Genomic DNA, 11,136 nt, shown 5'->3' on the forward strand with positions numbered 1-11,136 from the left:
TAAAGAATCACATTTGGTCAAATTGTCTACATTTGTTTGTAGTTGTTCATTTAATTTATATTGTAGATAACATAGTATGTGGTGTCACATGCAGAAGATGATGTTATCAGTACCTTATAAATTATAAACAGTAGCTCACGACCAAAATGGAAAGGAACAAACCATTAGAAGGTCGTAGTGTAATTAGGTATTAGTTTATCTTGACTATATAATTACACTAGTACACTCAGAGTGTATTGAGTAGGACCATTTGAGGTCGTTTCTTTTATACTGACTTTATAAAGGAACAAAGACCTCGGTTATTATGGAAGTGTGTGCTCTTAATCCTAATATAATAACAAGCACATATATTTGATATTTATTTCTTTAATTTATCAATGGGTGAGATTTAGTTCGATGAATCAATAAGCCCGATAAGTTGGGAAATTGTATCACTTATAGTGTGTGTTGTTAATTATAGAAGGAAACTGTGTCCTAGAGATAATAGGTTGATAATGTCCTCAAGAGGAGCTCATAAGGATTGTCATGTTAAACCCTGTAGGTGGACTTAGTCCGACATGACGATGAAGTTGAGTGGTACTACTCTTGGAGCTAGATATTAATTAAGTGAGTTGTCAGTAACTTACTAAATTAGTGGACATTTGTTATCTTAAACACAGGGAGACTAACACACTCATAATAAGAAGGAGCCCAAAAATGTAATTTGGGATTGGTGCGGTAGTTCAATAATAATTCTCTAGTGGAATGAATTATTATTGATAAAATTAAGCTGTGTGTTCGGGGCGAACACGGGATGCTTAAGTTTATCGGGAGACCAAAACCAATTCCTCCTCTCGGTCCCTATCGTAGCCTCTTATTTATAGAGTACTATACCCACCTATACCCACCTTCTATACCCACCAATAGGGGGTCGGCCAAGCTAGCTTGGGAACCAAGCTAGGGCCGGCCTAGGTATAAATTGGTCGGCCCTAGCTTGAACCCAAGCTAGTGGGGGCCGGCCAAATTAAATTAAAAAGGAATTTTAATTTTGATTTTTATTATGTGGAAGAAATAATTTATTAAAGAGAATTAAAATTAAAATATCTCTCTTGTAAAAGATCTACAAAAGATTAAAGAAAGAGATTAGATCTCTTTCCTTATTTGTAGATTGGTGAGATATTTTATTTTCTCTTTAAAAATTATTCACATGTTGTAAAATTAAAATTATAGAAATTTCCTTTTATCAACCATGAAGAGATTTTTAAAGAGAAATTTTAATTTTTAAAATTTCCGGAAACAAATTAGGAAGTTTTAATTATTGATTAAAACTTGTCTAATTTACCTCTTTTAATGTGGCCGGCCATTAGAGATTAATTGGGGAAATTTTATTTTATTTTTCTCAATTAAATCATGTCAAGGGAATTAAGGAAATTTTATTGTAATTAAATTTCCTAATTTGCCTAGACCAAGGAATATAAAAGAAGGGGTGAGGGTGCCTTCAAGAGACACAACATCTATTAATTCTCTCCCTCTTTTATTCCTTGGAGTGGCCGACCATCCTCTTCCTCTCTCCCTCTTTGTGGTGGCCGAAACTTTCAAAGGCTTGGAGCTCTTGTGGCGGCCGGATACTACTTGGAGAAGAAGAAGAAGAAGAAGAAGGAGGGAAAGCTAGCATCTCTTGGAGCTTGGTTGGTGTTTTGATCTTCTTCCTTGGTGAAGCTTCTTTATTGTTGGCCGAACCTAGCTAGGAGGAGAAGAAGGTGGTTGGTGATTTCTCATCTCGGAAGATCGTTGCCCACACAACATCCGAGGTTAGAAGAGGAATACGGTAGAATATCAAGAGGTCTTTCTAAAAGGTATAACTAGTAATTTTTCCTTTCCGCATCATACTAGTTATTTATGGAAATAATACCAAATACAAGAGGTTTACGATTCTAGAATTTCGAATATGTTTTTCGATGTTGTGTTCTTTTGTTTTTTCTTTTCCTTGTGATTTGATTGTTCTTTTCGGTTAACCTAAAGTTATTTTAGGAAATTAAATATTAGCTTTCTATAAAAGGTTTTGTCTAGTCGGTGGTGGTTGCTCCCATATCCAAGAAGGCCATGTGCCTCGCCACGTCAGTACTGGGAACCAATTATGGAAATTAATATTTAATGGAATTAATAACTTAAGGTGACTTGGGTCGAACGTGTTAAGTTCCGCAGGAGATCCAAGTCAAAACCTAAAAGAACAAATAGATTAAGTTTTGGATCAAACGTGTTAAGTTTCGCAGGCGATCCAAAATTTAATTTAAAAGAACACATGGTAGCTAGGAAAAGGTTCAAACCTTTGTACAAAATTTTTGTACAGTGGAACCTCTAGGTTTTCCGAGTAGCAACCAACAATTGGTATCAAAGCTAGGGTTTTGCCTCTGTGTATTTGGTATTAGTTTAATTATGCACATGTCATACATAATTTAGGCAGGTTAATAGTAGGATGTGCTAACTTTGTGGATGCAGGATCCAACTATTATGGCTTTTAGTTATTATGTGTGTGATTGGACCCATGGACATGTCAAGGGCATTTATCTGTGTGTGCATGATTGTATTAAAATACAGCAGGAGCTGTATTTAATTTTATTAGGATTTTATTTTTGATCTAGATACATGTACATTCCTTTTATGGAATATAGGATCAAAAATGTAAAATTCTATTTATATCGCGGATCGAATCTTGCAAAGCGTGGAACCTTCTAAGGACCAAAGGCGCAGCGGAACTAGGAGCAAAATGGATGCGACAGCTAGACCCGGTGGCGTTGGCCAAATATGGCAGCAGCTTGGGATGACAACACACGGAGGACAACCAGAGATAAAAGTCATAATAGTTGAAAATTAGATTTTTCTATTTATTGCTTTTATATTGTGTTGTGTGTGCATGTTAGTTTACAAGTTTAGTAGGCTAGCATAGTTAAAATTCCTCATTTATAAATAACTAAGTGGGAGAGGGATTTTTAAGTAAATCCCATGGTCTCCATTACTGGTTTGTAAGTGATGCAAACAAGCTTGCGCGTTTTTCTGAGAGCCTTCCTCCATAACGGATGAGCTTGTTTGTGGATCACTAGAACAGACTTCCATTTTTGGATGACTATAGGAAGTTAATTAAGAGCGTGTGATCTTCCCCAACGGAAGGGGCATAATCTTATTAATGGACTTAGTGTCAAGTAATGGTATACACTTAGACACATCTAATAGTATCCTCCCCATCGGAGTCACTGCTATTATTTGTGTGACCAAATGAAACCAACTATTAATTTGTCATAAAACTAGGTTGACAAAATAATAAAATTAAAGGGTTAAAACCCCTCTTACAAATGATTGATTTTGTATACGTCCACACTAACGTGGCATACAAAATTAACGGTGTTTGAGATAATTTTATTTGTCATAAAGTTACGTTGACAAGATAGTTAATGGGTAAAACCCTCCTCTTACAAATGTTGATTTTGTATACGTCCACACTAACGTGGCATGCAAAATTCATGGTGTTTTGAGGTGTTGGTAAATTTAAATAGTATTGTTAGAGGAATCAATATTATTTTAAATTTAGAGTCTTGACCAAATATTTGATTAAAGATAGACCAACTATTAATTTTATTCGTCATAAAGTAAGGTTGACGAGATAATAAAATTAAATGATAAAATTTCCACTTTGAATTTGTATACGTCCACACTAACGTGGCATACAAAATTCATGGGGATTTTTAAGGAGTTGGTCTTAACCAAATATTTTTGTGATTCTTAGGATGATGGTCAATCCCTAGCTGATATACTTTAGGATAGACTTAGTGGTCCCAATAATAATTGATTGGAAATAGGATTTGGACATTAAGGTAGACTGTCCTCTTAGAACTAAGAACAATTTAGGTGTATTTAATTCATTAGTTGAAACATGTCTAGTGGTGTTATCTACCAGAACCTGGAGTGTAGATACCATTAATCATGTCCGTAATTTATTGCAGGGTTCCAGAAACCCGACAACTAAATGAAAATAAAAACACCGTCCACATGGGCATTGCTGTATGTTGCAGTGGGAGAGGTTTATTCTCTAATAGGAATAAAATATGGATTATTAGAATTGTCTTTACATACTAAGTTTAGAAAGAACCTGATTTCAGTTTCTAAACTATTATAGAATAGACATTGTGTCTATTTTGATAACAAAGTTGTTATCAAGAAAAATAGGGAAGTTATCTATTCTGGTATGTTGGTTGAAAATTTATAATCCAATAACTCCCACGATGCAACAAATAGAAATTAGTAACACATCTTCTAACTTTAAGAGAAAGCAACCTTCGGAAATGAACCAATTATATCTTTGGCATCTAAAGCTAGGTTATATTAACTTAAGTAGGATTCATTGGTAGCTGATGAACTTTTGGGTTCATTAGCAGTGGAAATCTTTCCAACCTACGAGTCTTACTTGGAAGGAAAAATAATCAAGAAGCTTTTAAGTCTAAGGGGTATGGAGTCAAAGATATATTGGAATTGGTTCATTCTGATTTGTGTGATCCTATGAGCATCCAGGCAAGAGGTTGTTTCAAATATTTCATCTATTTTATAGACAACTATTTGAGTTACGGATATATTTACTTGATGTGCCGCAAGTCTAAGTGCTTTGATTAGTTCAAAGAGTACGAGACTGATGTGGAGAAATGACAAAGTAAAAGTATCAAGACACTACGGTAAGATCGTAGTGGCAAGTACCTCTTGGGAGAATTTAGGAGTCATTTATCAGAAGTAGGGATTCAATCCAAACTAACTGCACCTGGTACACCCCAACAGAATGGTGTAGGAAAAGGAAGGTATAGGACTCTTATGGAAATAAGTAGATTGATGAGTTATTAAGAATATTATCAAAATCATTTTAAGGATATACTCTGGAAACAGGAGTGAATATAGTACCTTCTAAAGTCAGAACTCTCTACTCATATAGAATTGCTGAATAAGCGTAAGCCTATTTCGAAGCATATTCGGATTCGAGAAGTCCAGCACATATGCAGAAGAGAGACAATGATAAGTTGAACAGGAATTCACTTGTTTGTGGGTTATCTTAGTAAAATGAAAGTAGGTTTATAGTCTTAAAAATCAGAAGATCATTGTTAGTATCAATGACCGATTTTTAGAAAAGGACTATGTAACCATGTGCCCATAAGAAAATTTGTTCTTAAGGAAATAATAAAAGGCATGTCTAATCTAGTACCAACTGTACAAGATGAGATACCACAAGGAAACTGCAACACGTATCACAAATGATACACAATTACAGAAAGTGTCTTGTCGTAGTGGGAGGGTTGTTAGGCAACCTAAAAAGAGTCATGTTTTGGGAGAGTTTTTGGACTCGATCCCTGGAGGACATGAACCTGATCTCCGGACATATGACGAAACACTCCAAGATAAAGATGCAACATCTTGGCAAAGAGTAATGAATATCAGAATTAGAATATATGTATTCTAATAAAATCTGGAAACTTGTAGAACCACCAAATGGTGTAAAAGCCTTTGGGTGTAAAAAGGTCTATAATAGGAAAAGAGGAATAGAAAGGAAGGTAGTAACTTTCAAAGCAAGGCTTGATGAAAAAGGAAACTTTTTCACTGGTAGCCATGCTTAAGTCTATCCGGATTCTTTTATTTATTTGGCAAGTGGATGTCAAGACAGCATTCCTTAATGGAAGTCTTGATGAAAGCATCCATATAAAGCAACCAGAAGGGTTCATTGCAAAGAGCTAAGAGGATCTTATGTGCAAGCTCAATCAGTCTATGGACTGAGGCAAAGCTTCAAGGTCTTGGAACATTCGATTTATCAAAGTAATCCAGACCTATGGATTTATTGAGTAAACGGATAAGTCTTGTGTATACAAAAGGTGTGATGGAAACGTGGTGGTATTTCTTGTACTATACGTAGATAACATTTTTGGTAGTTGGAAACAATATCAAAATGTTGTCAGAAGTAAGGGTATGGTTGTCCAAATAATTCGATATAAAGGACTTGGGAGAATGTATATATTTTTGAGATCAAAGTAATAAGGGATCGAAAGAAAAAATATATTTTATTTATCCCAAGTTTGATACATCAGAAAATCCTTGCTCGTTTTAAGCATGCAAAACTCCTCAAAAGGTTTCTTACCTTTTAAGCATGGAGTGTCTTTATCTAAAGAGATGTCTCCGATGACATCAAAGGAGATTGAGGATATGTAGGCAGTTCTTTATGCTTCGGCAGTTAGACAACCTAATGTATGCTATGCACGAGATCAGAAATCTGTTTTGCCAAGGGCATAGTTAGCAGATATCAAAGTAACCCTAGACAAGGACATTGGACTGCAGTAAAACATATATTAAAGTACCTTAGAGGCGCTAGAGACTATATGCTAGCTTACAAGGCAATTAATTTGGTCCCTATGGGTCACACGGATTTTGACTTCCAATCGAATAGGGACAATAATAAGTCAACCTCGGGGATTTGTGTTTACTTTAGGAGGAAAAGTCATAACTATGGAAGAGTGATAAGCATAGGTGTTTTTCTGGACTCCACCATAGAAGCTGAGTATATGGCAAGCCTCTGAGGTAGTCATAAAAGCTGAATGACTTAATTACCTCAAAATAGACTTAGATATGATTTCTAGTTTGTCCAAAGATTATTACAATTTATTGTAATAATAATGGTGCAGTAACAAACTCGAAGAAACCATGAGTCTATAAGGCAAGTAAACACAATAGAGCGCAAGTACTACCCAATACGAGAAATTGTATAACGAGGAGAAGTTGTTGTCGCCTAGATTGCATCAGATGATAACCTAAGGTCCTTAAGGCAAGAGCTTTTTGAAAGGCATGGGAATCAGATGTATGGCAGCAGATATGGCAGCTTAGTCTTTTAGTATAAGTGGGAGATTGTTAGAGTGTATACTAAAAGCCTAGCTTTTGGTATAAATATTTATTATGAATAAAGAATCACATTTGGTCAAATTGTCTACATTTGTTTGTAGTTGTTCATTTAATTTATATTGTAGATAACATAGTATGTGGTGTCACATGCAGAAGATGATGTTATCAGTACCTTATAAATTATAAACAGTAGCTCACGACCAAAATGGAAAGGAACAAACCATTAGAAGGTCGTAGTGTAATTAGGTATTAGTTTATCTTGACTATATAATTACACTAGTACACTCAGAGTGTATTGAGTAGGACCATTTGAGGTCGTTTCTTTTATACTGACTTTATAAATGAACAAAGACCTCGGTTATTATGGAAGTGTGTGCTCTTAATCCTAATATAATAACAAGCACATATATTTGATATTTATTTCTTTAATTTATCAATGTGTGAGATTTAGTTCGATGAATCAATAAGCCCGATAAGTTGGGAAACGGTATCACTTATAGTGTGTGTTGTTGATTATAGAAGGAAACTGTGTCCTAGAGATACTAGGTTGATAATGTCCTCAAGAGGAGCTCATAAGGATTGTCATGTTAAACCTTGCAGGTGGACTTAGTCCGACATGACGATGAAGTTGAGTGGTACTACTCTTGGAGCTAGATATTAATTAAGTGAGTTGTCAGTAACTTACTAAATTAGTGGACATTTGTTATCTTAAATACAGGGAGACTAACACACTCATAATAAGAAGGAGCCCAAAAATGTAATTTGGGATTGGTGCGGTAGTTCAATAATAATTCTCTAGTGGAATGAATTATTATTGATAAAATTAAGTTGTGTGTTCGGGGCGAACACGGGATGCTTAATTTTATCGGGAGACCAAAACAAATTCATCCTCTCGGTCCCTATCGTAGCCTCTTATTTATAGAGTACTATACCCACCTATACCCACCTATACCCACCTTCTATACCCACCAATAGGGGGCCGGCTAAGCTAGCTTGGGAACCAAGCTAGGGCCGGCCTAGGTATAAATTGGGGTGGCCGGCCCTAGCTTGAACCCAAGCTAGTGGGGGCCGGCCAAATTAAATTAAAAAGGAATTTTAATTTTGATTTTTATTATGTGGAAGAAATAATTTATTAAAGAGAATTAAAATTAAAATATCTCTCTTGTAAAAGATCTACAAAAGATTAAAGAAAGAGATTAGATCTCTTTCCTTATTTGTAGATTGGTGAGATATTTTATTTTCTCTTTAAAAATTATTCACATGTTGTAAAATTAAAATTATAGAAATTTCCTTTTATCAACCATGAAGAGATTTTTAAAGAGAAATTTTAATTTTTAAAATTTCCGGAAACAAATTAGGAAGTTTTAATTATTGATTAAAACTTGTCTAATTTACCTCTTTTAATGTGGCCGGCCATTAGAGATTAATTGGGGAAATTTTATTTTATTTTTCTCAATTAAATCATGTCAAGGGAATTAAGGAAATTTTATTGTAATTAAATTTCCTAATTTGCCTAGGCCAAGGAATATAAAAGAAGGGGTGAGGGTGCCTTCAAGAGACACAACATCTATTAATTCTCTCCCTCTTTTATTCCTTGGAGTGGCCGACCATCCTCTTCCTCTCTCCCTCTTTGTGGTGGCCGAAACTTTCAAAGGCTTGGAGCTCTTGTGGCGGCCGGATACTACTTGGAGAAGAAGAAGAAGAAGGGAAAGCTAGCATCTCTTGGAGCTTGGTTGGTGTTTTGATCTTCTTCCTTGGTGAAGCTTCTTTATTGTTGGCCGAACCTAGCTAGGAGGAGAAGAAGGTGGTTGGTGATTTCTCATCTCGGAAGATCGTTGCCCACACAACATCCGAGGTTAGAAGAGGAATACGGTAGAATATCAAGAGGTCTTTCTAAAAGGTATAACTAGTAATTTTTCCTTTCCGCATCATACTAGTTATTTATGGAAATAATACCAAATACAAGAGGTTTACGATTCTAGAATTTCGAATATGTTTTTCGATGTTGTGTTCTTTTGTTTTTTCTTTTCCTTGTGATTTGACTGTTCTTTTCGGTTAACCTAAAGTTATTTTAGGAAATTAAATATTAGCTTTCTATAAAAGGTTTTGTCTAGTCGGTGGTGGTTGCTCCCATATCCAAGAAGGTCATGTGCCTCGCCACGCCAGTACTGGGAACCAATTATGGAAATTAATATTTAATGGAATTAATAACTTAAGGTGACTTGGGTCGAACGTGTTAAGTTCCGCAGGAGATCCAAGTCAAAACCTAAAAGAACAAATAGATTAAGTTTTGGATCAAACGTGTTAAGTTTCGCAGGCGATCCAAAATTTAATTTAAAAGAACACATGGTAGCTAGGAAAAGGTTCAGACCTTTGTACAAAATTTTTGTACAGTGGAACCTCTAGGTTTTCCGAGTAGCAACCAACACAACCTTCAAGTTGATCTTCTTCGATCTCGCTCGCTTGGCTCCAGTCGTCCGGAATTGTGCTCACCCGAATCTAACTCCGGTCTTCTCCTCAAGCAGGCTTCCTCCCCGACTTCTCATCCCTTGGATGCGTCACATGCTTCATTCTTGTCCCTAAGGTGCCTTCGCATCTTTCCTGGACAGCTCCAACAGCAGGGCTTTTGAGGTGCCTCCATACAAGTGAGGCACCTTGGGTCTTCAAGATCAACCTTCAAGTTGATCTTCTTTGATCTCGCTCGCTTGGCTCTGGTCGTCCAGAATTGAGCTCACCTAAATCCAACTCTAGTTTTCTCCTCGAGTAGGCTTCCTCCCCGACTTCTCATTTCTCGGATGCGTCACACGCTTCCTTCTCATCCCTAAGGTGCCTTCGCGTCTTTCCTGGACAACTCCAACAGTAGGGCTTCTGAGGTGCCTCCATACAAGTGAGGCGCCTTGGGTCTTCAAGATCAACCTTCAAGTTGATCTTCTTCGATCTCGCTCGCTTGGCTCCGATCGTCAAGAATTGAGTTCACTTGAATCCAACTCCGGTCTTCTCCTCGAGCAGGCTTCCTCCCTAGCTTCTCATCCCTCGGATGCGTTACATGCTTCCTTCTCGTCAACCGGTATACTTTTCCGCAGCACCTCGTCCATCGGATACACCAAACCCATCGACTCACTTCCCGTGCCATCATTCTCACTAGCAGCATCTTCCACTCGATGTATTCCTAAGTTCCTGTACACTCTGACACAAGGCATCAAAACAGCACAAGACCTAATCTAACTTAGTTGATCACATCAAAATCAACTTGGGGCATGCACAATCTTTCACTTTTTGATGTGCATCAACCCTAGTTAAGATTAGGGTTAAATAGATAAAAGAAAATGCAATTAAAAATTAAATGTGACATTTAAGTGCAAGTGTTAAATAAAATAGCAATAAGATGAAGACAATAAAATAGCAATTAAAGAAATGAATAAATAAAACCTCCCCTAAATTTAATCATCTAGTTATTCTCCCCCTCTGATCACATAAAAAAAACTAAGGGAAAAATAGGTAGATTTAGAAAGAAAATCTAAATAATTTTTCTAGGGATCATAAACAAGCATCTCAAAACTGTAGATTTTTACCGAAATAAATTCGTAGATAAATTGATTTTTAAGAATTAACTTTCAGATTTCTTAAAATTAATTTTAAAATAATTTTAACTTTTTGAAAAATATTAAAAATTTTTGTCAATGTTAAATATGAGTTTTTAAATCAGCATAAAAATTTTCATGAGCAAATTATTTTTTCTATTATCAAAATAAAATTTTGAGACAGAAATGGATATTTTTAAAAATTTAATATTTAAAAATAGTGTTATACTTCAAAAAATTATGCTAGTTTTTCTGAGTGTTTGAAATATAATGATTATCTATAAAAAAAAATAAACATTTCAGAAATAAATTTTTCAAGAATTTGTAATTGTTAAAACATTTCTGTCGGTAAAAAATTTATAAAAATTAATATAATGGTTGAAATATTTTTGAAATAATTTCTATCAATAGAAAATCTTATGTTATGTTACAGAAAAATTAATTCTTTCAAAAGTTAATTTTAAAAATAACTATAATTTTAAAAACATGACTATTTTAGAAAATTCATAAAAAATAATATAAAGGGCAATTTTTTTTTTTGAAAATTTGTATGTTAGCCAATAATAATTTAATTTTTTATAGAAAAAAATTTGAGAGAAAAATGTAAATAGAAGGTCTATTAATTAATTTTCACAAACAATATTAAAACTAAAGCAAA

The sequence above is a fragment of the Zingiber officinale genome, chromosome 9B (genome assembly GCF_018446385.1).
Source record: "Zingiber officinale cultivar Zhangliang chromosome 9B, Zo_v1.1, whole genome shotgun sequence".
NCBI lineage: Eukaryota > Viridiplantae > Streptophyta > Magnoliopsida > Zingiberales > Zingiberaceae > Zingiber > Zingiber officinale.